The sequence below is a fragment of the Ceratotherium simum genome, chromosome 5 (genome assembly GCF_057802395.1).
Source record: "Ceratotherium simum simum isolate JZ-2026a chromosome 5, ASM5780239v1, whole genome shotgun sequence".
Taxonomy (NCBI): domain Eukaryota; kingdom Metazoa; phylum Chordata; class Mammalia; order Perissodactyla; family Rhinocerotidae; genus Ceratotherium; species Ceratotherium simum.
In genome coordinates, this window is record NC_141904.1 from 35254323 (window position 1) to 35281223 (window position 26901).

General features: G+C 43.0%; 1 long non-coding RNA gene across 2 annotated transcripts in view; it reads right to left on the minus strand.

Annotated features, from left to right (window-relative positions):
• The window catches only part of LOC147916997 (uncharacterized), an 85006-nt gene extending 58433 nt beyond the window's left edge, over positions 1-26573 (minus strand). For both annotated transcript variants that reach the window (XR_015552183.1, XR_015552184.1), the window contains exon 1: positions 26354-26573. This is a non-coding gene — a long non-coding RNA (uncharacterized LOC147916997). The remainder of the gene's footprint in view (positions 1-26353) is intronic.
• Positions 26574-26901: the final 328 nt, after the last annotated feature.

A 26901-nucleotide genomic window follows, 5' to 3' on the forward strand; every position in this document is an offset into this window, starting at 1 on the left:
AAGTTTGGTTTCTGCATGTACTAGTCTTGTTGAAGTTTGTTAAAATGTGAATCAATGAAGTTTGGATTGACGATAAATTATTTTTCCTAGCAGATTTCCCTGTAGCAAGCACAGGCATATGTCACTGCTCTAGGCATCTTAGACTTGAATTCAAAATTAGAGTCATTTGTCTCAAAAATTTTATTCTAATTCTAATTCAGTGTGAATGAATGGAAAATTTTTGCGTAATAAAAGCTGGGAGAAAGACAGTTTCCACAATGTCACTTTTTTCAGTAATCTCTTGCTCTTCTATTTCAATAAGTCTGTTGACAATGACCTCTGCCTGATCTGTCAGTATTGTTAATCATTACAGTCATTATTGATTACCCTCTTGGTTTTGGTATTTTGGTGTTCTGATGTATGCTCCTAAAAATTCAGGCATTTTTATTGCTGTAACACCATTGTTTTAGAATTTAAATAAATCTGAAAATTATTTGCATATTGATTGCACACTTCAAGAGTTCTCTGCTGCATTCAAATTTTGCATTGAACAAAGTTTTCTTGTTTAGAAAGCATTTTTCTAAAGCTCTAGAATCCTCAAGAAGGGGAAGAAAATGACAATTGATAAAGTAAAGCTTCATTCACAAGAATAATTCTTATCTAGTTCAAAGGCTTTCCAAACAAGTGGTATATAAACCTGACAGTTTTGAAATTGAAACAGGTAACTCTGCTTGGAGTATCAGCAGCACAAGATAAAACCAAAGAAGACACAGATAAACCCGAAATACTTTCTTTGAGACAAAAAGTACAGGATTCTCTCTCCCTCTCTCCTCTTCCTCTCTCTCTTCCTCCCTCCCTGCCTCCCCCTCCCTCTCTCTCCTCTCTTCCCTCCCTCCCTACCTCCTTCCCTTCCTCCCTCCATCTCTCTCTCTCTCTCTCTCTCTCTCTATATATATATATATATATACACACAACATATGATTTCAGTTCCTGACAGTTGCTCAGAGTCCCCCTCAAACAGGAAATATAATTATAAAACTATTTGGGGGCCGGCCCCGTGGCTTAGCAGTTGGGTGCGCGCCCTCCGCTGCTGGCTGCCTGGGTTCGGCTCCCTGCGCGCACCGACGCACCGCTTCTCTGGCCATGCTGAGGCCGCATCCCACATACAGCAACTAGAAGGATGTGCACCTATGACATACAACTATCTACTGGGGCTTTGGGGAGATAAAGGGAAACAAAGGAGGAGGATTGGCAATAGATGTTAGCTCAGGGCCAGTCTTCCTCAGCAAAAAGAGGAGGATTGGCATGGATATTAGCTCAGGGCTGATCTTCCTCACACACACACAAAAAACAACTATTTGAAAATGAAGAGTCTTCTTTCTCATATTCTCTGATGAGAACACACAAGAGGCATCTCAGCAGCTAGAAAAATCTGCTCAAAAATATGCTCACAACTCCCCAATTGTAGTATTAACACACACTGCCTTTATTTTTATTTTCAGATTTAGCTTTTTAAATTTTTTTTAAAAAGAGCAAATTATGTTTTTAAATTTTCATGATTAATTATCATTTCTTCTTTCTCATGTAATATGTTTCTGAATAATACTTTAATTTTGTTAATGTGTATTTAGCATTTATATTTTCAATACAATTTATAATTTTTTAAACATTTTATAATTGTTTATGTGTTTTTGTGTTGGAAATGTATATCTATTCAGTTGCTGGTTTTAAAAATTACTTTATGAATTCTGAGCATGCTTTAAAAAGGTAGTAACAATGCCAGCAGTATGCAAATTCACTACCAAAATGCTGTAATTGTCAATAAGCAACAATCAAAAAATCTTATAAATATAAGTTTTGGGGTTTTTAAATTTAAGATATTATACAAGTGATCAAAGTGATGCTATGTGTACAAATAAAGCCACTATGGACCACCTGTATGTCACTTAGAATTCAACTCTACGTACACTATCTCTTTAGAACAATGTCTCAAATTTTAATATGCACAAGAATCACCTGAGCATCTTGTTGAACTTCAAGTTCTGATTCAGTAGGTCTGCGTTGAGGCCTAGGATTCTGCAATTTTTAACAAACTCCCAGGTGATGTTGATGCTACTGGTCCAGGGACCGCACTTTGAGTATTGGCTTCTCTAGGGTACTTCCCGTTCTACCACGTGAATTCAGTCATTCTCAAATGAATGTTAGAGATCACCACCAGGTAGGATCACTTTAACATCTATGATTTGAATGAATGGAAAGGACATGTTGGGAGCTGTGGAGTAAGAGAGGAAGGGTGATCTCAGCCTTAAAAGTTGGCAGAGGGTTGCATTTAAATGGAAGGAAACTGAGAGTTACAGATTCTTGTGAAGGGAGATCTAGGAAGCATTCCAGTCATGGTGTGCACAATGAATTGAAGTAGAAGAAACTGGCTGAGAATGGTTCCAGTAGCTTCCTTCTTTCAATCAATGGCACTGAAAGAACATGGAGGTAGAGCCAGAGTTTTTTTCCTAGGACCTCTTGCTGCTTATCCACGCGGAGGAAGCAGTGAGCTCCCAGCCCAAAAATCCCTCCCAAGCTTTGGGCAGTGTGACCAGCACAGAAATGGAACAGGACACCTGCAGTCACTGCCTGCTTTGCCTTCTCATCCTCTAGGAAGTTCCTTCTGCCTGTGCCTAGCTAGGTTAAGTGACCCTCACGTGTGCCCACACGGCATCCATGCCTCTCCTTTCACGGCACTGATCTCTCTGCATCATAACTATCTGTTTGCTCACCTCCATCTCCCTTTTAAACCCAAAGCTCCCTGAGGGCATGGGCTGCTCATGACTGCCCATTGTATATCTGGCACATAGCAGAGTGTCCAGCCTTTAGTGGACATTGATCACTCAATATTTATTCAGTAAATGAATGAGAACTGGAGCAAATCACCTCTCTGAATCCTTTCTTTGCAATGTTAAATTAGGGGATGATCTGGAAGAGAGTGAACCTGCAGCTGTGCTCCTGTAGCTGACCACCTGCTTTTCTTTTTGCTTTGACCTCTGCATTGAAACAGTGGGTTTTAGTGCCTGCCCTCTGCCCCAAGGCTCTACTTAACCCACCGCGGCTCACGCTGGGCTCTCTGACTCATTGCAGGTCTTGTTCCCAAATTCCGGAGCAGACTTCACCCAAGTAACGACAGCAGGGAATCTTCTACCTTTTCCATCTGTCTTCATTAAGCTCTTTGCTCAGGTGGTGCTCAAATTGCCTCAGGAAGCAGGGGGAGGTGAGAATCAGGAACCTTCCTCGGCAGTGGCACAGGACACTGGTCCCTGAGTTTCTGCAGTGGGAACAGCCTGCAGGCAAGAAGGCGATGCTCGTAATCACCCGGGGATGAACTAGTAACTCCAGTGTCCCAACTCGCTTACTGTACTCTCCTAAGCAGTAGCTCATGGCTGCCTGCGGTTTTCACTGTGTTGTGGGTGGCAAGGGCAGGAGGTTCATAGCACAAGTGGCAGCCTCCATATGCAGAACCACCACAGACAGAGACACTATCATTAAGTTAAATCATAAGCGTTGTAATGACATATGGGGCACAGAGCCCACTCAGTGGCGTTTCAGACTGTCAATGGTTCACCCTCCAACTGACCTTCTCATGCCCATCCTCTTGTCTCAACAGGCAGGAGTAAGAATAATGCTTTCTTGGCACTCCAAGTGTCATCACATGGGCAAAGTTACCCTATACATAGTCCCATTTCATGGGAAAGAGCTACTGCCTCACATCAAAGGATGTGCAGACAGTCTCTGGAATCCCTAAGTGCTCTAAAAGAGTTCTTTAAATGAATTTTTAAATATTATACTTTCATTTTTATAAAATTGTGTAAGTATGTTACAGATGATTTCCTTACTAAGGATGGTCATGGCATTTAAGTGCCTGTGTTTGCATTTTGGTTTATGATCACAATGGTGCCAAGACATATGCCTTTGATTATTGTGGGCTGATGATGAGAGTAGAGATCAACTACATGTAAATGCTAAATAATTCCTTCTTGCCAAGTAAAGGTCAGAGAACCTCACGATCTCTACAAATTAGGGTTTTGCAGAAGTTTTATTACAGAAGAGTGGTGGAAAGTTGGTCCTTCACATGGCATCCTGCAACGTAGGCCATGTGAAACATGTGAGACAATCTGTGCGATAGCAGTCCCATATTTATCTTGAAATGGCAATTTAGTTTCAGCAAAGCAGCATCATCCATCACATTGAATTTATGCTGTCAATTTGATTTTTAATGGTCTTATACTTTTAAAAATTTAATTTGTAATTTGTTTTGATTTCATGCCTTTTTAAGAAATGTAAGTGTAAGAAGTTTATTGAAACTTTTAGGTTAATATATATTTAAGTAAAGTCATAGTAAAAACAATTTAAGCCAAAGTTGGAAGCTGAGAGAATTTCCCCTCTTGAGAGAGAGTCCATATATCAGTGAAGCTTGAGAAACAACGAACATCCTCTTTAGAGATGTTAACCCCTCTGTTCCCAATAAATTCTCAGTCAAAGCAGCGTGAAGAGGCACATTGCTGACTTCAAATGAAGGCATCATGTGTAGGGGACTCCACTGGCGTGTCTCGCACATCCTCTTTATTAGGCCAGTGCACCTGTCCTCCAGCTGCAGTGACTGCGGGCTGCTAATGGCTCATAGCTACCCTCTTCTCTGGAGCATTGCCCTCAGATAAAAGGGGAACCCACATGAGAGATTATACCTTCCCCTCCCAACTGGGGAAACCCTATAGCCATTGACTGGCCTGACTTGGGAGTACAAAAGGCCAGTCCTTTTTCCTCAAGATGGGCTCACCTCTGTGGTACACTTCATGCTCCAGAGCTCCCCATGGGATCAGGCAGAAGCCAGACTCCGGATCCTCATCAGACTCCAGACCACATCATTGCTTAGCATCTTTTCCTTCTTTATCCTGCTTCCCTCACTCTTTCTTTCCCGGGAGCACACTCTCAACGTGCAGCCAAATTCCTGTCTTAGTCTCTGTTTCTAGGGAACCACACCTAGCATACCCTTCTAATCCACAGGAAATCCACTTGGCACTAAGATGGGGCCTGCAGTTTGGGCACACAAGAAGTCTCTGTGGAAATGGTCCTTCCTTCTCTCCCCATTACCATGAATAGAAGACACTTATCTCATTCTCCAGAACGTGTTGGAAAATATCTCCAAATGAGATTTAACAACTAAAAAACTCTGGCAGATTGAATTTGAGGATTTCTGACTCATAGTTTGTGTAAAAATATGAAAACCAAAATGACTCCTTATAAATATTTCTAAATCTCCAAAACCAAGTGATTCCTTTTTGGGATCCATTTATAAGAAACTTCTTTCTGATCTGAGAAATCAATATTTCCCCAGGCACTCATTGCTATAGCAAACTGAACGAGCTTTGGACCCTGGAACAAATACACCTGCAACCAGTTATCCATCTTTATCCATAGTGACCGCCTCTCTCTATTTGGTAGAAGCAACTTAGCCTCCAAGTGTGAAAAATGGGGTCCTGATTGTCAACCCCCACTATATAATGTATCATTTCATGAAGTTTGTAGGATTAGACACTTTTATATTTCTTGTCATTGTATAGCCTTCCCCACTCACCCCCTGGCCTAGAAGAAAAAAGAAGAAACTCATGAAGTCAAAACTGAGTTAACAATAACAATAGCAATAGTGACCAGCGATTGAGCACTTACTCCATAGCTCAATACTCATATGACATAATACTCACATGACATACTCAATATGTCAATTACTGTACAAAGAACTTGATAATTATTATCTTATTTAAGTCTCACAACATCCCTGTGAGATGACTCTCATCTCTATTCCACAAATGAGTAGACTGAGACCTAGAGGAATTATGTAAGGTCTGAGATCACATGACTAGTAGTGACCTCAGGGCTTTTCAGTACCATGCCTTACTTTCTCATTTATAGGACAGATCATGTGAAAGTGTGTGTTTGTTTGTCTTGAGCAGAGATTGCTCATGGCCAAACATTACCTAGAGTGAATAGTCTATGAATCAAGTTCTCACTTCTAATGATAGTTCCTTGTAACCTTGGCAAATTATGTAAAATTTTTCCTTCTCCAATTGTGGATAAGAGAGGGGATTACCCCATTTATAGATACACATTATGTAGATACACATTTAATAAACGTTAATTTGCTTAAAACAAAAACACACCCACAGTAATAATAAAACAATAATTGTTGAAGTTCAGTTATGGGTACCTTGGGGTTCATTCTACTGTTCTGTCTACTTCAGTGTGTATTTCAAAATGTCCATATTTAATAAAACACAGCCACAAGAAAAGATTTAGATTATCTTCTCAACCGATGCATAATTCCCTTACAATAGAAAAGGTATTAATGTGTTCACCGTGTAAACCTAGTTACCTTATAGCTCCATCTTAATACAACCTGACATTAAAAAAAAAAAAACACACCAGTCCATGTATCAGCAGAATTGCATTTGGGTATGAGGTACAGAAATCCTATTAGACTGGCTTAAACAAGTTAGGGTTAATTTTTTTCCTGTTATAAGAAGTCTGAAGGTAAGCAGGCCAGGCCTGTGCTGCAGGTCCATGAAATCATCTATAGCCCAGTATCCTTCCATCATTCTCTTCACCGTCCTGGGCATGTGGCTTTCATCCTAATGCTCATGCAATGGCTGATGCGTCTCCAGGCACCATGTGTGTGGTCCACGCAGGAGGAAGGGGACAGAGGCCATAGTTTTTCCCTGGTGTTGATTTATTTAGGAAAGCAAGTCCTCCTCAGGGATTTCTGCCTGTATGTCATGGACCAGAACTGTAAAACCCGATCACCCCAGACGCAAGGCAGGCTGGGAGTTGGAGTATCTCATTTTCCAGTATTATAGCAGCATTTCTAACTATAGTTTTATATCAAACATTGGAATAAATCGTGCCTTAGCTTGCCTGGGATGTTCCTGGTTTACACCAGTAGTTCCAGCATAATCATTAATAGGGTCCCCTTTCAGTCTCAAGTGTCCCTGTTTGGATGATAAATTAAACGCTTAACCTTCTATAATAGACAATGGCAAAAGAAGTGCCGTGCAAACCAACCTTGAGTATCTGTTGTACTCCAGCAACCAAAATAATTGAAAATCAATGTAAATCTTAATTTACAGTCTTTCACGAAAACACCAAGGGAGTGTATATTTATAACATGAACCTAAACTTCTTTCAGATTTTCTTTCCCATTTCTCTTGCTGTCAATATCTTACACGTGCATGGCTGATGCCTTGAAGTGCCTCTCCTCTTCCATTCTAAGCCCAGAAAATTCTCTTTCTAACTCAGTCTGTGCAGCCTCCCTTTTCTCCTCTCCCACCCACTCTCTGGCCCAGGTCTGTACTGTGTCAGTCCACTTAGCCTCTGCACCACTTGTTTCACTTTTCTTTTTGCCCCATCGCCGTGGTAGAGTAAGTAGAAAGTGTCGCATCTCCTCCTCCCTCCCCCAATGAAGAAGCAGTTGCTGCAGTTGCTATTGACAACCATCTTGTAACAGGATGCCAGTCAGTCTGAAAGACAGCAGGGAAGAACCCGGAGGAATGGTGCTGGAGCCCCGAGTGTCCCACCCTGGAGCCCATCCTATCCGTGGAGTTCCAGAAATGGGAGATAAACCTTGTTCAAGCCCATTCGAATCAGGTTTTTCCTACTTGTAAGCAAAAACATCGTAACAAATACACTGGATTCTGTACAACTGAGGAAGTCCCAGTATAGCATCTTCTTTGATGGTAATGGAAGGGAGAAGAAGGGTTCACAAATTTGTAAGTTAATATTTTTATTCCTATTACCTATAACTTAATATATTTTTCTTTTGTTCTTTTTAAAAGTGTATAATAGGAAACAACAATTTAACTGGATTTTGTTTTTTTTTAACGTTTGGGAGAGAGATCAGTTAAGAAATTAGAGAAAGTAAGTAAATGTGTTTGCTGTCCTTTAAAATGGGTAGACAGCAGCCATTCTGTGCTAAACCATTTTTTTTTTTTTTGTGAGGAAGACCAGCCCTGAGCTAACATCTGATGCCAATCCTCCTCTTTTTTTTGCTGAAGAAGACTGGCCCTGGGCTAACATCCATGCCCATCTTCCTCTACTTTATATGGGATGCCGCCACAGTATGGTTTAACAAGCGGTGCGTCCATGCGCGCCCAGGATCCAAACCGGCGAACCCCGGGCCGCTGCAGCTGAGTGCGCGCACTTAACAGCTTGCGCCACCAGGCTGGCCCCTGTGCTAAACCATTTTAAAATCAAAGCCAGTGCCTCACTAAGCTGGTGCTGATGAAGGAGAATAGTCTCTCTAATGGGAATAATACAAAGTTGTGTATGATGTACATGATGAGAAGGTGTCGTGGGAATATGTAGACCCATGGGAAAAGGAAAAGCAAAACAGAATAGCTGAGCCATTAATTTGGCTTCAGAAATATGAAACTTTGGTGAGAGGCTCCTTTGAAGGCCAAACACCCTTGTGGGCCCTAGATAGCAACTACAGCTCACAGAGGGATTGAAGGCCGTCCCTCTGATAAAGCAAAATAATGGAGAGAGGCGGATTTGGCGCCCAGAAGTCGCAAGAGGAGACTAGCAGAAGTGTCAGGGACAGGCCCAAATGGCAAACCCTCATGCCCAGCAAGTCTTTCTGCTGTGGACAATCCTTCAGAAGCCATGATGCACAGAGACAGAGGGTCAGCTTTACAAAAAGCATTGGGGAAAGATTATTCAAGCAATTTTGATTGTGTTAGAAAATACAATCAAAGGCAGGTTAGGAAGAAATATATCACAGTGAGTTTTCGAAAGACCATGTCTACCTGTGTCCGGTACTGTGTTTCTTTAAATTTTGCTCTGTATTATAATGATCTTGGAAGCTATAAACAAATATAGTAATGTATGTTTAGATTCTTACACTAAACTTTTTTGTTGTATGAAACAAGCAGCACTGATGGAACCTTCTTCCTTATCTGACCTGTATGTCGTTTATACGTTCCAATGGATACCCTAGCTATTAAAGCCATACAACCACAAACCTATGCTTATTTCCCTGGTGGTCCTAGCCGACATACAGGCACAGGACCTGCCCAGTAAATCAAACCCTATTAAGGAGGCAGCCATTCTAAAAAAAAGGAGGAGAAAGTGAAGAGAGGAAAACTATGAAAGTTAGTTGTGGGAAGTTGGGGCTGGAGGAGAGTCATGAATGAGGAGAGAAAGGTCAACGGAGAAATGAGGAAGGAACTGTCCCAGAAAGCGGGAGGATTTTTTCATACTAACCCAAAGATGCTGAGAAGATGAATGAAATGCACATAACCTGCTTTGAGCTCCCTGTTCAGGAAGACAGACAGCATATAAACATAACATTCTATTTATTATGTTATTCACAGGGCATATGAAAAGGGTACTTAGTCATTTCATAGTTGAACTCTATTATCAAAATGAAACTAAGTTTACACCATTAAATAACTGCCTTCACCCAAACACTTGTATATATAGCAAAGCTATTTAAACTAGTGGATATAATTTTGAAAGGGATTATTACATTAGTTATTTCACATTTGTTATGTGTGGCAGTGGGAAGGTCAATGCAGAAAAGACAGTAACTACTTGAATTCTAGTGCATAGACCAATGATTCAGAATGAAATATTATTTTTCATTTATTGAACACCAGCAATGTTGTCAGCATTGGACACATTTAGATACCATTCATGACTATCTGCCTTGTAATCTAAATAGGCAGAAACAACCTTTCCCAGAAGAGAAGGGCAGGTGCCAATCAGCAACAGACAGGAAGGTATTATTTTGTTCCTGTGGTGTTTTTTACACAAAGCCTACCTTGGTGTGTATCTGCCAAGTGGACTTATGAAGTCAGCTGTCTTCAGGCAACCAGTCCTCATCTGTCAGTCTGGATTATGCTTTCTAACTAAACTGGAAGAGAGTACAAATTTATTTTAATGACTAGAGGGAACCTTTGGTAAATTTGTAGGCAGTCCCTAGAAATATCGGCCCAATGATGTGAAAGTATCAGCTGGAGACAATCAAGGCTCCTGCTCAGTGTCAAGGGGATTCCTGTAACCTTTGCTTCCTGTGTAATTCTCCTTCCTACTTCCAGCAGTCTCAGAAGAGAAGACTCTAACACAGAGGCATTCCCGGTGACATCAGAGTCACTACTAATTGGATAGTGTTTTCACTTGGTAATATCTGTGTGTGACATGTGTCTAATATCTGTTGGTCTCTGTATATTTTATCCATAGGAAGTTAGGCACAATTCCCAATCTGGCAGGCTCAGAGTTCCTAAGTCAACAAATAAGAGTCAAAGGCCAAGGAAGAAAAGGAGATTTGGACTGAGAATTTTACTTCAATAAATACTGAGTACCTGGGGGCCAGCCCGGTGGCGTAGTGGTTAAGTGCGCACACTCTGCTTCAGCGGCCCAGGGTTCACAGTTTCGGATCCCGGGCGTGCACCCATGCACCGCTTGTCAAGCCATGCTGTGGCCATGTCCTATATAAAGTAGAGGAAGATGGGCAAGGATGTTAGCCCAGGGCCAATCTTCCTCAGAAAAAAGAGGAGGATTGGCATCAAATGTTAGCTCGGGGCTAATCTTCCTCACAAAAAAAATACTGAGTACCTGTTAAGCGCTATAGTAGTAGAAGAATCAGATGGGCTTCCTGCCCAGAAGAATCTCAGTCTTGAGAGAAGATCAACACATCAACCTATGTTGTGGGTAAGAATGAAAAGGCAACTAGGATATAGTGAATATTTAAGATGCGTTGACTATGTTCCTTTCAGTTCAGTTTCACAATAATAGCATGAAGCATACGCTAATTTCCCCATGATACAGATGATAAAACCCGAGGCCCAGGGGAAAAGTCCCCTGTCCAAGTTCACTCTGCTGGTAACTAGTGGGAATCCAACCATACCCAGTCAAATTTGAAAAGATTCCTCAAGACGTGAGGAATGGGGAGAGAGACAGAGAGGGACGGTAATGTCAGAAGAAGGGTGGAATCAGACAAGGAATCCTGTGTCTTAATTCTTCTTCTGCCACCTTGATCTGTTTCCCTACTATCCTCCTCTTCTGCTGAACCCTGGAAAAGGAAGGAGAGGATGACTAAAAAAAAAAACCCTGGAGATGTTTAGAGACTCGACAGCCCTGGGGAAAGCCTAATGAAATGACAAGATCCCAGCAGGAAAAGGAGCAAAAGAAATGTCTAAGGGTATGTTAAGGTGAGAAGTATCTTCCAAACACTCTGACTGTGATTCACAGTAAGAAAAATGTATTGTATAACAACTCAGTACCTGTATATGTGTATATAATTGAAACCAAAGATTCATGAAAGAATAGCTACTGTACTAGTCAGGATTCTTCAGAGAAGCAGAACTGATAGGGTGTGTGTGTGTGTGTGTGTATGTATAAAATCTGCAGGGTAGGCCAGGAGTCTGGAGACCCAGGGAAGAGTTGATGTTGCAATTCAAATTCAAAGACTGTCTGCTGGCAGAATTCCCTCTTCTTCAGACAAGATCAGTCTTTTTCTTAAGGCCTTCAAATAATCTGATGAGGCCTACCCACGTTATGGGGGGTAATCTGCTTTACTCAAAATCTACTGATTTAACCATTAATCTCGCTTAAAAAAATACCATCACAGCAGCATTCAGACATTTTTGACCAGATATCTGGGCACCGTGGTTTAGCCAAGTTGACACAAAACTAACCATCGCAGTTCCCTTAACTATGTGTCATATACTCTGATATTTTCCTTTCAATTCTATTCTACTGTTTTTGGATTCTTTTTAATGCTGATTGCAAACTACTAGATTGATTTAATGACTCACTCAGGGAATGCAACCTGAAAATCTGAAAAATACTGGCTTGGGAGCCCATCTGAGAGAGCTTCACAGACTTTCTTGTGTGACATTGTGGGACAGGAGCAGCAAAAATATTCTTTTGCACTCAAGAGGCACAGGGGAGTGGAGTTTCCAGAAGCCCAAAGTGGAGTGGTAACGTATGTGCCTCGAGCCTGAGAGTGGCATGGATATAGTTCTAAAAGTTAATAGAAAGGTCTTACGTTCAGGAAGAAAGAAAGACAAAAGTGACTACTGTGGAGTGATAACTGCAGACTAGACAGGAACAAGGAACCTGAGTGGACACGGCTTAGGTGGATGATACCATCAAGGGCAGCATCACCAGATGCTCCCCCTGACAGCATACGACAATGTAACACCCTCCAACTCGGACAATTCCACAGAAAGAAGAATAGCATAGCTGAAAAGGCAGAGCTTTATTCCTCTCACCCAATGGAATGAGAATGTGATATACAGATTATTCAGTTGTATATTGCTGCATAAAAAGCCATTCCAAACTAGTGGCTTAGAGCAACACCAATTATTTCCCTTTAACCCTACACATTGGCTAGGCTCAGCAAGGTGGTTTTCATTCCAGTCCTTCACGTAATTGCAGGCAAATAGTGGCTAGGGCTCAAGTCATCTGAAGGCTGGCTCCCTTACTTGCCTGGTACCTGGTCTGGAGGACTCCAACATCTGGGGGCTGGAACAGCTGGGGCTCCTCAGGCACCCCTGTCTCCATGTGGTCTCTCCAGCACAGAAGCTTCGTGGTAGCTGGAGTGGGAGAGCCAGGCAGAAGCTGTGCTTCTTTTAGGACTTGGGCTTGGAAGTCATGTAGTCTCGCTTCTGCCATATTTTAATCATTGAAGTAGTCACAAAAGCCTGCCCAGTGTCACAGAGAGGAAACAGAGACTCTGCCTCTTTGTGAAGGAGGAGCAACTCCTGATACTGCATATGGCACCAGAAACGTTGTTGCAGGCATTTTTAGCATATACATTCTGTCCAAAAAAGTTCACGTAGAGGGGAAATAAATAGATTTCTTTCAAATCTAAGTTGATGTACTGAAATTTATACCTACCATGTAAAATGTCCTTGTTTTACAGTTGAGGGAACCAAGGTACAAACAGGGTCAGTGACTTAGTTCCCTTTCTAGTCTCTTCCCCACCAGTTTTCCCACTGGGCTTCACAGACTCATTTCTTGAGCAGAGTTGAGTGGCAAGGACACATGGAGTCCATGCTCTTACACGCCTAGTGGGAATGGTAGTAGAGGTCTCTGTCAACAGGGCCACACTGCATTCGGACATGGAATGGATGGAAACAGCACAATGTTCCCCAGATGGGAAGAGGGCAAGGACTTCCTCCAGCAATGATGTTCTAAACATGGCAGGGGAACCCATGCACCAGAACAGACACCACCGTAAACAAATGCCACAGTGGTACCAGTGTGTTCTGACTGGATGTTACATTTGCCTCCTCTCTAAATCAAGTTAAGAAGGCATCTTCCTCTGTTTAACCCAAGACCACAGCCCAAGCATTCAGAGCTTTGGGCTAGAAACCTCAAGTTTAAAATCCATTTGTTCTAGGGGAAAATAAAATGTGATTTTCTATTTGCTGGCAGAGAAGAATGTTGAAGTTACTCCTTAAATACTTTTTGGAAGTTAAATCACCACTGCTGAAGAAAAACGATGAGTCAATAGAAACTAAATCATGATCAGATGGATTAAATTTTTCTCAATAAAACAATTTTTTAAAGGAAGGGCAAAGTGTTTAGAAGAATGAGTTTTCAGTAGATATTTTATTAACAATCATCACTTTTCTAGGCTTAGCCAGCCTGTTGTTATGGAAATACAGGATGTAGTCCCAAATGCAACAGTGTAATTTCCCTGCAAGATTAACCAAGAGGGCAGTAAAAAGCCTAGTTAAAATATAGCACTTTGGTATTCTATCAAGTACCAGAACAAAAAGAGTATACAGGAAGAAATTTACATTGACATCTTACATTTTCTTTTTTGTGTGTGTGAGGAAGATCAGCCCTGAGCTGACATCCATGCTAATTCTCCTCTTTTTCCTGAGGAAGACCGGCTCTGAGCTAACATCTATTGCCAATCCTCCTCCTTTTTTTTTTCTCCCCAAAGCCCCAGTAGATAGTTGTACGTCATAGTTGCACGTCCTTCTAGTTGCTGTATGTGGGACGCGGCCTTAGCATGGCCAGAGAATTGGTGCGTTGGTGCCCGCCTGGGATCCAAACCCCAGGCCACCAGCAGCAGAGAGCGCGCACTTAACCGCTAAGCCACGGGGCCGGCCCGACATCTTACATTTCTAAAGCTTTGGTTCCAGTGGGGAAATTCCATTTGATTGCCTCTCCCTCTGGAAGGGCATTTAATTGAACAATGTGGACTTCAGAGAATCCCAGCATATTAGAGTCTTGGAGAAGATTATGTCCAAATGCTTCATTTTATAGCTGATGATGTTGAGGCTCTGAAGGGAGAAATAACTTGCTCAGTCACACAGCTGGTGGAGTGAGGACTAGAACCCAGGAGTCCTGATTCCAAGGCCAATGTGTTGTCCACATTACCACCCCTTTAAACCTTTTAGAAACACTTTAGCAAAAGCATGAACCATAGAAGGAAACCAGAGACCCCAGAGGAAGATTTCCAGAGACATCTGCTCTTTACTTCTCCAGGATCCATCCCCCTCTTCTAGCAACAGTCCATTTCTGTTTGAAGATCCCTGGCTCCCCCACTTCAGTCTATAAGGTTAGATGAGGTTATACCACTAGCCTAAGAGGAGCAGCACATGACCCAAGTTAAGCCAGTCACCACAGTGCAACTAATTCCACTGTGATTGGTTCAAGGATGGGCACATCACCCAATCAGAGCCATGGAAAACAGATACTTTTTTTTTTTTTTTAACTTGAGAAAGTGTTTCATTCTCTTCCTCTTTCAACTTCAAGGGGAGAGAATATTAGGCTTGAAGACACTGTAGCCATCTTTCTAAAACTTGAGTATTGAGAATAAAGCTAGTATAGAGTCACCGAGTCAAGAGATGAGAGAAATCATATACAAGAGACATTGTTTGTTCCTTGAATCCAGTCATGTCTGAAACCAGCAATACCATGTACCTTTTAGTTATATGAGCCAGTAAAATCCTACTTAGTCACTCAAGCAGGTAGTTTATTTGGAAGGTGGTCTCAAGAAACACCAGTGGAAGAGTGGAGAGAGAGGCGGGGAAGGAAGAAAACTGATAAAGAGTGTACCATCAAGCAAGTTACCATCATGGGCAACTGCAGCTTAGTCCGGGGGAAACTCTGGTAAACAGCATGGGAGCCCCCTGCCCCTGCTGCGATTATCTCACCTAAGGGTCAAGGGAGCTGAGGTATTTATATACCAACTCTCATAAGTCATTGTTTGAGGGATATGAATTAGTTTCTGGGCACTTCTGGCCTGCTATGCATGTGGGCAGAACAGGTTCAGATGGCCAGAGAAACCCTCAGGAAAGAGATTCACGTGGTGGTCCTCGCAGTGGGAAGTTGGACTGTCATGGACTGAAATGGAAGGGGCCAAAGGGATGTGGGTGGGGCCCTGAGGATGCCTGCTGTACGTCCATGTGCAATACTGCATTCTCCTTCTTGCCCTCCCTCACTGAATGAAGAGGATTCCAAGGCCTCAGAGGAGGGCAGGACCACAGGACTGAAGGAGCCTGGATCCTGATATGACCACTTGGAAGGCTGCTTACTGGTCAGGAACACCCAATTGGACTTTACACTAGCAAGAAATAAACAATTGTTCTAAGCCACCGAAATTTGGAGATTGTTTGTTACAAGCAGTTAGCCTACCCTGACTAATACAGGGAGAAAGCAGATGTTTGTACAGCCAACCTATTCATGGCTTAAATCCTGGGATCAGTGGGTGACAGATGATGCAACTGGATTACTTCCTTGTTCATAAAAATGAGTGAGATGTCAGGTGAAAAGCCCTTGAGTCTACAAAGGCATGACAAGCAGGCAGACCCAAGAAAGAACCTCTGGTTTCTATGCAAGAGAAGCCTTGGCTCAGAAATGCAGAGGGTTCTTGAGTTTTGCCTTTGGCTGTGTGGTTTCAGCTTCCTCTCCAAGAGGACAATAGACCTGATTAAATCTTCCAGACACGCTGCACCTTAAGCGCCACAGACCCACCTAAGATTACAGACTAAAACCCACCAGGTGGCAGAGACCAGCACTGAATTTGTACCTGAGCTTTGAGCACAGTGACAAGGAAATGACACATTCTCACCTATGTCTCCTGCTCAAAAGGGAAGTCAGCTTTGTGGTTATGGCTCTCGCGGGGCCAATAAAGACAAGGGTGTCGGGAACTTCAAGGAGGGAAGAATCAAATGGGGCCGCCTGGGGTTAAGGTTTATCTCATGCCATGACAAGCCACCAGCCTTCAAATAGAGGGTATTAACATTTGTTAACTGCGCAGCACTTGCCAAACACAACATCATACTGTAAGCCCGTTTAATCTCCTGACGACCATGAGGAGTATCATCACCCACATTTTTCAGAGGAGAAAATTGAGGTTTGGGGAGGAGTTGTCTGTGCAAAGATCCAGCAAGTGACTGAGCTGCCAGACACCAGACACAATACGTGTCCCACCACGTCGTGCTGCCTCCTTCTCTGAGCTCTCCTCTGCACGGTGCACAAATGCAAGAAACTGAATTTACCGGGAACTTGTGCGGTCGGCAAACTTAAAATAAAATCACGTATGTATCTTAATTTGCTAAGTATTCATCTAAACATTTCATTTATCTAAATATTTAATCAAGTTATTTTATTTTGATTAATTTATGTACATAAAATTAATTTATGTAAAGTTATCTAAATATTTTCTTCCAATAACTTGTGTGCTATGCACAAAGTAGGCATGTAAAACATTCTGTTGAAGGAATAAATGAATGTACTACACGTGCTTCCATACCCTTTTTGTGTATTGACAGTTTCTTTTTTTCATTCTCATACAATTCATAAGATTTCACTTTCTTAATATGTTTGCTTTTTCATCTCTGGCGTAACATTCCACCCCATGATCCCTCTCCCCTCCCCAACTAAAATGACAGCAACAAAGTACTGCATCTCAAAACTCTTCCCCAGCAGCTGCAATCTCCAGGAACCTAGCTCCCTGTCCTTCATCTTGCATCACCCCCGTCCTCCATGGCAGCCTTCTCCCCGAGGGAGGCCGCCCTGCTGATCATCCCTGATTAAAATGACCAACATTTTGTAAAAACTTTACAATTCGCAGAGCACTCTCCCCAAGGTTAAATCATTTGATTTTCACAGTAACCCAGAGAGGAAGGCAAGACAAGTTTCATTAACTCCTCTTTCTAATGAGGAAACTGAGGCTCGGGGGCCTAAGTGATTTGCTCAGGATCAGGCAACTAGCAGAGAGAGGACCAAACAGTCAAACCACGATTTTCTCTCTCCAAACCCTATGCTCCTTATGCCAGATAATGCTGCATCTCCCCTCCTATTGACTTCTGAGGCAGCTTGCCAGATGACCCAGCCCACTTACCCGCAGGTACCAGCTCTGCCACTTCAGCTACCAACATCTGCAGCAGTGAGTTGGGCTCACAATGGGGAACCGCCTCAACATCCCTTGACTAGGCAACAGGATTGTCATAGAAACAAGTGAAGAGATGAGTGGAGCTGATGCCCAGAGAGGAGGCTGTGGGGACAGAGGCCGCACATACAAGCACTGCAGGACATTCTCCAGCTACTCGCGACTCCCCCCCAGAGCTCAGAGGAAAGCTCTGGGCCCTTAAACACTTCAGTCAGGCACGTGAGTGTTTGAATCCAGCTCTGCCGTAAATTTTAACCTCTCTGAACCTCCAAAATGGGGAAGAGAATGTCAACATCATATTTTCAGCATCAGCTGAGGTGGGTAAATAAAGCTTAGGATGAGACTTCAATAATGGAAGCTATCGTTGATATTTATACTTTATATAACTATATATGGTCATAATAATATATATATATGTAATATATAATAATAAATATAAGACAATTGTGTACTACAACCAAGACATGGATGGGACAAGGAAATAAAAAAGCTACCTAAGGAAGCTTTGCCAATAGTTACTATTTTCTGTATCACCACACGAGCATCTAGTATTGGTCCTCTTTCATCCTACCTGAAATTTTTCATAAATAATGAGATGGGACGAGTCTTCACCCGGCATCATTCTTCGTGTGTTAAAGGAGCTGGGTAAATGCACACGTGCCACAATGCACTGGCTAATGCCCTTCAGTCTAATTGTGACTGCAAAACTGTGTTTACGGACATCTTGGATTTGTTCTCTAATGAAGGCACTCCAGCAAATCCTCGGGGTGTGGGTGATGGCTCAGGCACCATTCAGAGATAAGAATAAGAGTCTCACTAGTGTGGCTTCCAAAGGTAAAGAGCTAAGTCATCCTGGGGAAAGACAAGTCTGGGCTTCCAAAGTAGCGGAGCATCTAGACCTGTATTGCTCTGGGGAAGCCTAGATTCTACTGGAATCTTAACCCTTCGAGGGGTTCTGAGAGTTTTCATTTGGAAGACAAAGTTCTCGAAGTTGAGATGTTTCAGCATGAAGAACCAGAGTACTTAGAAGGACCATGTGGGAAAAATAAAATTTATGTCCATGTTGAGTTTGCGACACAAATTTTAGAGATTTGATTTTCATAGTTAAGAAGAAAAACAAACCCTACTGGAAAATTAGAAAATTTGTTACTTTGAGGAACAAAATTATCCTTGCAGAAATATTCATTATCTTAACTAAAATAATAGACATAATTTCTATTTATAGAAATAAGGATTCTCTGGACTTGGAAGAAAAAATGGAGAATTCCTTGATTCATTCCACATATATTGAGTGACTTCTCTCTTCCAGGTGCTGTGCTACATTTAAGTAAGATCTAATTCATATCCTCAACAAGCTTACTGTCTAATGAGGGTGCTGGATGTGCATTAAGTTATGGTAAATACTAGAAGAAACTGTGACAGATTTTATTTTCCAAAGATGGTTGTAACAACATGTCTCATCTCACGCCCTCTTCTTCTAGAACCTTGCACTCCCCCATCAAGAAGTAGAACTTAACTCCCCTGCCCTTAAATCTGAGCAGGCTGCTGACTCACTTCTAGCCAAGAGAATGCAGCAAAAGTGACACTGTGTGACTTCTCAGGCTAAGTCCTAAAAGGCAATGTGACCTCTGCTTTTTCCTCTGGAATACTCACTCTTGAAGCCTTCAGCTGCCCTGCAAGCAATGTGAAGGCCCTGAGGACATCATGCTGTGAGGAAGCCCAAACTAGCCCATGCAGAGAGACCACATTAGAAGAGAGAGATGTTTGGCCAGCTGACAGTTGCTCCAACACTCCCCGTCCTCTGCTGTTCCAGCTGCAGCCACCATTTAACTGCAACTCCATGAAGACCTGAAGCTAGAAGCACCCATCTGGAGCCTTCCTGACCCACAGAAGCCACGAGAGATGAGATGGTTGCTGTTACCCCACTGCACTGAGTTTCGTGGTGGTTGTCATGTGGCAGTAAGAACGGGAATGGGGACCCCTGAGGCTGAACCCTGTTTGCTTTGTTCACTCCCTGGTGATCACAGTTAGCTGTGATCCAGAAATATTTGTTGAATTTTGTTGAGTAAAAGTAAGTGTTAGGTACATGGTAGCATAAAGGAAGAATGATTAATGACATTAATGAAAGAGGAAACATTTCCCAGAGGAGGTGACAAGTCAAGATCTCAAGAGGCGAATCAGTATTTTTCAATCAAACAAAGAATGGGATGGGAATGCCAGGTAGAAGGGAGAGCAAATGCAAAGGCTCAAAGTCACAGAACAGCTGGGTTTGCAGAGAGGTCTTGTGTGTTGAGCGGGTCTCAGAGCCAGGACCGGCTCTGAGACCTCCATTCCCAAACAGAAGGCCTTCTCAGGCCAGCCAGGCCTCTCCTCCACATCTACTGTTTCCGTGCCTGTATTGGGCATGTGGGTCTCTTCTCTTGACCTTGTGTCACTGAGTGGGTGAGAACCCTGTAACTCAGCTCTACACACATTTTGAAGAACTTATCTGCTCCTCATCGATCTAGCTGCATGGTTTTTCAAGAGATGAACATGAATCCTTTCAGTTCTTGAATCTCTAAGCCTCTCTGGGGTTTCTAGAGAAACCTCCCTCCTCATAGAGACAACAGACAGGGGAAGAGGACTCAGGATATATTGGCGTCTAAGCTTTCCCCACATTTTCCATATTTTTTTCCATAAGTCCAGAGAATCCTTATTTAGTTTGGCAAAGGATAGCTTGGATCTCTAGCTGGTCTTTCAGATGTGTTGTTTGCACACCCAGGCCTTAGGCTTTTGAAATTGAAAGCCAGGAATTAACTCCTTTGCTATCTGTGTTCTGCAGTGACATCCTTGAGACAGTGTATCAGTCAGAACAGGCCATGTAATGCTGTAGGAACAAGTATCCCAACACTCAGTGGCTTCACACATCAAACATCTATTTCTCTCTCATGTTGCACATCCAACATGGAGAGTGCCCTGCTCATCTGCTCACTCACGACCCAAGGCAGACATAGCTCCATCTCAACACATGCTCCCACAATCATGCTGTCATGGTGCAGAGAAGATGTTGGACTGTGCTTTTAAAGCTTCTTCCCAGAAAAGACACATGTTACAAGCGGGGCTGGAGAGCAAAGCCTGCTACAGAGGCCGTAGGAAAATAGTGAGGGAGAAAAGCCTTAGCTATTGTCTTAGTCTGCTTGGGCTGCCATAACAAAAGACCACCATCTAGGTGGCTTAAACCACAGAAACTTATTTTCTCATGGTTCTGGAGGCTAGAAGTCCAATATCAGTGTGTCAGCATGGTTGGCTTCTGATGAGGACTCTCTTCCTGTCATGCAGATGGCCAGCTTCTCACTGTGTCCTCACATGACCTCTTCTTTGTGCCAGCAAGGAGCGAGAGAGACGGAGAGCTCTCGGGTGTCTCTTCTTATAAAGACACTAATCCTATCAGATCAGGGCCCCACCCTTATTACCTCATGTGATCTTAACTACTCCCTTATTCCAAATACAGCCACATTGGAGGTTAAGGCTTCAACATATGAATTTTGGGGGGATACATACATTCAATCGACAACAACTATCATTTTTTTTTCCTGAGGAAGATTCACCCTGAGCTAACATCCATTGCCAGTCTTCCTCATTTTTTCCTTTTATGTGAGCCACTGCCACAGCATGGCCACTAACAAACGAGTGGTGTAGGTCTATGCCTGGGAGCCAAACCCATGCCACTGAAGCAGAGTGCACCAAACTTAACCACTAAGCCACTGGGGCTGGCCCAACAACTACCATTTTTGGGAGGGGTGAATAGGAAGACTGAGCTATGATTCTCCCTATAAGGAAGGATTCAGCTATACTTAAAAGGAATGAAACCATAACCTTGGATATAAAAACTCTTTATATTTTTCAAGTAATGTGTAAGTAAATCTCTTCTCTGTGTGGATTTTTAAAATAGAATTTATCATCTGGTAAATTATTTTTTTTAAAAAGATTTCACTTAGCTAATTAATCAACAAAGTCTAAATGAAGAGAAAACAGTTTTGGTTCCTCTCTATTCTGCACAGAAGTTATGGTTTTTTTCATTTGATATAAGGGTATAAGGATCATATTGTTTTATTACGAGAATCTATGTTTCCTATCTGAAATGCAAATCCCTACTTTTGAATAATCGTAATTCAGATAAAAGCATAACATCATTAAACAGGCCAGAGTAGGAGATTATGATAGTTCATAAACTGATATAATGGAACTGAAAATGAATTTTCTGCATAGTTCTTTATTCTTGTCTTTGGGTCATTGTTCTTACAAACAATGGTTTTTGAGATAGCTATGACAATTTGCTAGTTCTTTTTCTGCTGAAGTTTACAAGAAACCTATATCAAATAAAAGTGCTTCCGACTGTTTCTAAATCTAAACATGATGCAGGGTGTAGTTTGTATTTCAACAAATCCTGGTCAATATATCCAACTAATAAAAGATAAACAGTGACAGGAAAGAAAGCGGAAGAGAGAGAGAGAGACCATGTCTACGGCAGTCCAAACTTTGGTGTTATATTTCCTTTGTCTTAAGCATCTCAGTTTGAACCTAGACTATGTCACAGCTGGTGTTCAGCATTAGCAATGTCTGGGCATTTTTGCAAACTAGCAGGTCTACCCCAAGAAAAGCCAATTTGAGTGAAATGGTTTGCATGGAAGCTTTTATCTCATCTAAAGCGGGCAAGTTGTTCAGTCCTGAGCAACTGGGTGAAGAGATGGGGAGATAGGTAGAAGACGGTTCTTTCCCAGCCTGGCCTCATGGACCATGGAGTCATTGGGAAAAATACTTTCTTCCTCACCCTCAATTTCTATTGACTCATAATATAACATCTTCTCCTCTCCCAGAAGTATTGTTCTCTTGGCTCTTCCCTCAAAGAGGAGAAGTGATGTATCTGGTTGGCAAGACAGGGAAAGTACCATTGCAGCCACGTGAGCTTTCTTAGGTCTCTCTCTGTCTCCTCACCCACCCTTTTCTCCATGCAGTAAGCCCTTACAGAGGACCTACACCTGCAGGGAAAGGTCTGAAGATGTTCAGGGGTTCTGCCTATGATTTGATGTGTAAATTCAATTCAGAGGAGAAAGTACAGCAGACCCATTTGGCCCCTTGTCTGTATCTCACACACTGGAATCTAGCCCTACAGCAATAATACTCATATTCTTGACTTTTGTGTGAAAATATTAATAGCCAGTCCTTATATAGTGCTTAAAATGTGCCAGGCTCTGTTCCAAATGGCTTTCATATATTAATTCATAAAACCCTGTGAGGTATGTGGTAGGCCTCACAAAGATATCACATCCTAATCCTCAAAACCTGTGAATATGTTTGGTTACATGACAAAAGGAGAATTAAGGAATTAAGATTGAAAATCAGCTGACCTTAAATTTAGATTATCCCAGATTATCCAGGTGGGCCCAGTGTACTCACAAGCGTCCTTAAAAAGGGAAGAAGGAGACAGAAGAGTTAGTTGCAGAGTGAAGCAACGTAAGAAAGTCTTGACCAACCGTTGCTGACTTTGAAAATGGAAGAAGGGACACATGAGCCACGGAATACAGGTGGCCTCTAAAAGCTGGAAAAGGCAAGAAAACGAATTCTCCCCTAGAGCCTCCAGAAGGAATATAGCCCTGCCAACACCTTAATTTTAGCTCAGGGAGGCCCATTTCAGACTTTTGATCTCCAGAACTGTAAGATAATCAATTTGTGTTGTTTTTAAGCACTGTAGGGGAGGAAGAGAATTCCTCTACCCATTCTAGGTCCTTCTGGCTGGGCTACAAATTAAATTGACATGAGACAGAATAACAGGAGAAAATCAAACAAACCTTTATAACATATATACATGGGAGAAACTCGGGAAAACTGAGCGACTCGCCAAAATGGCGGAGGCTCTCGTCTTACATACCATCTTCAGCTAAAAACAAAGGAGGATGTTGAGGGTGGGGGGAGTCAGTTATGGGAGATTACCAGAAAAGCACAGTAAACAAGAGTAAGGTTATCATGCAGATTTAAGTCCTTGCCTTCTGCAGTGATAAGAGCTTCTAGAGATAAGGTCATCCCCTCTTCTTCCTGGTACAGAGAGGGAGATACCTTTATAGATGGAGATTTCCCTCACAAATGTAAATGTCTCTTACAAAGGGTAAATTCTACTTTTCAGAGCTTCTCCCATGTCTGCAGTTTTTAAAAGTAACCAGCCCAAAATAATCCTCATACCAAAGAGACACATTTTGCAGTGGCCAATTCTGATCCCCAATACCACTAAGTTTGTGGCAATTCGTTACAGCAGCAGTACAAAGCTAATACAAGGTGGGTACCATTTTTATCCCCACCAGCCCACTGATGAAACTGAGACAGAGAAATGTTAAGTCACCTGTCCAAGGTCACACCCAAGCCGACTGCTTCCAGAGTCTTTCTTGATCACTGTGCTAACTGCCCCTCTAGTGCTTTCCTCAACTGGATTAGAAATGGGTGGGAAGAGGGACGCAATTAATTAGGGGGAGAGAAGATAGTAACAGACATTCTGTAAGTATTTACAACTCTGGGCATTGGCAGGCATTCTCTCATTTGATCCTAAAAACAACGCCGTGTAGTAGACGTAATTATTCCCATTTAGCAGATGAGAAAATTGAGTTCTGCAGAGGTAAAGCAACTTTCCCAATGTCATGGGATTAGTAAGTGGTGATGGTAAGAGTTACACACTGCAGTCTCATAGGAAAGCCATACCTGTATATATTGCTAAACTTGAAGAATCTACTTTTACAAGCCTTCCAAGACACACAGACACATGCGGTACTGCTTCAGGGCCCTGATGACAAAATATCACGTGGATCAGAGAAGGGGGCATTTTCAGCTCTTCTACATGGACATAGCCCCGCCCTAAGGCTTGTGTACTGATAATGCCTGTTCCTGTCGGCCAGGAGGCCATGGATATCTGGAAGACATAACAGAGCAGCTGCTCTGACCTGTTTGTGATTACACACGAGTCACCCTCAGAAGCTTTCAGAAATATCTAGGGCATGGAGCCGAGCCTTTGGGAAAAAGTGGGTGTAAGAATCAACAAAATATGAGATGGCATTTGTACCGTGACTCTGTCTGTATCCATAGCTGGTGAGTTCAGGAAAAGACAGACGCGCTTTAATCAGTGAGCTGTTGCCGTGCTGCTCACAACCACAAAATCTCAGTAACGTACAGCAATAAGCACTCATTTCTCACCCACATGCCTGGAGTTGGGCTGATCCAGGCTGGGCCTGGCCATAGGCCATAGTCAGGTCCAAGTCTGCCCCACATGCTTGTCATTACTCTGGGACCAGCAGGCCACCCAGGACATGTCTTCTTCACGGTAATAGCAGAATTGCAACGAGGACAAGGGGAACATATGACGCCTCTTAAGGACTAGTCTTGAATTTGCATCTTGCAACTTCTACCCTCTTTGGCCATATCAAGTCATGTGGTCAAGCCCAGCACTACTGGGACAGGGATGTATATTCTTCCCATGGAGGTGGCGGGAGAGGTAGGGAATATTTGCTAACCAATAATGGAATCTATCACAATCACCACAAATCAAAGCCGACGAGGAGAAACAGATACCCTTAAAGTGAAATCTGCAAGCATCCTTACATTACAAACACATAGACTCTTGCTTTTCTTCTACCCAAACTGGTGATCTGTGCTGTCAGAGAAGTGCAAGATGGCATTCCTCGTCCTCAACTTCCAACATGTGTGGATGTCTGCTGAGCCTCTTATACATCTGTACCCCAATGACATAATGTCCCTAAATGGGATCTAAGTTCCCAGCTGCCGTGGAGTCTACTTACAGCAATAGAAAACTCTCGTATGGAAATGGTGATCTTATAACACATTCTATGAGCTTGTCATGCTGGGTCTCCCAAGCTACACTGGCTGTCACGTGCAGCCTGTTGGCGAGTCCTGCTACGTGCATAATGACTGGCTCATTGCAAACTCTTTAATTTGGAAAGAACTTCTGAGGTGTGCTGAGCTCAAAGGAAAAGAAGGGAAATTTGTTTTCAATTATCTTCTCTTTCAACTGAAGACTGGACAAAACAGCAGAGAAAAGGTGAAGCCCTAAACTGTATAGTTCAGTAGAGAGATCCTGATCTTTTCTTTGAGAAAAGAAAAAGAGCAGATAACCATTCTGCAAAGCATGCATATATTAATTGTCTATGGTTAGAAAATATGTTATCAGAAATAACACGATGTGTTTTCTAGCTTGTTATAAGATATTAAAGGAATCCAGGCTTCACTTTCCTGACTCCCAGGAACATCATCTGGAAAAAGAACTGGAATTCCTTAAGCAAGTGAAAAGCACGGCTCTTGCAGTTGTATATTGCTCTCGTTTTTTGTCTTCATGTACTTTCTTTTACTTTCATAATTAAAAACAAATAAACAGGGGGCGGAGTCAAGATGGCGGCGTAGGCAGACTCTGAACTCACCTCCTCCCGTGGACACAGCCAATTTACAACTACTCGTGGAAAAATTACCCCTGAGACAGAACTGAAAACTGGATAAGAGGAACTCCTGCAACAACGGACAATCCTAACTGAGGTGGAAGAGGCAGAGACTCCCTTCCGGAGAGGAAAAACGCCGCCTCACAAGCCGCCAGCTTCACGGCCGCCGGGAGCAGCTCACAGGTACGCAGCCTCCCTGGAGGCGCGGGGCCCTGAGCCGGGGAGCGCCCCCGCTGTGGGCATTTTGTGGACCCAGCACAATTGAGACCAGCAGCATAATATCTGACTTTGCCTGCTACTAAAGCATTGGGTAGCACCCCCAGAAAACCCGGTTCACAAAGAAACTAAAACTGGCTCTTAAAGGGCCCGTGCACAAACTCACCCGTTCCAGAAAGCATCCTAAAATCACCAGAAAGAAAGGTGCACAGTGCTTCGGTGACAAGAGACTCACCTAATAGGCCCTGAGTGCATCTCGGTGAGGGGTGAGACCTCTCCAGGGACTGGGACATTGGCGGCGGCCATTGTTGTGGCCTGGTGTGAGCGTGCTGACACAGACGCCATTGGAGTTCTCCCTGAGACCTGCTAGCCCAGGGTCTGCTCCACCCACTAGAGCACCGATTTAATCCAGCTCAGCCAGGGCAGGCAGCCCACCCTAGAGACTAGCCCCACCCAACAACAAGCCCTCAGGCAACGTGTGGGCCTGCATAGATTGGTGACTGGATTCTCTGCAGCCTGGCAACTGAGCTGACTTGAGCGGGGCAGGGTGTGCACAAGGAGCGGGTGGAGAGTGTGGGGCGGTGGCAGAGTGTGTGGGGCTCCCGCCCTGGAGAGACTGGGTCCACTTGGGGAGGTCGGGGCACTCACACGGGGCAGGACTGTGTTGACTGTGTGTGTGGACCTGTGGGCGGCAGGGCTTCTCAGCCACAGAAGACTTGTACTTCTCAAAGACCCACATAGGAGGTTTGCTCCACCTTCCAAAACCTGAAACAATTGGGTGCT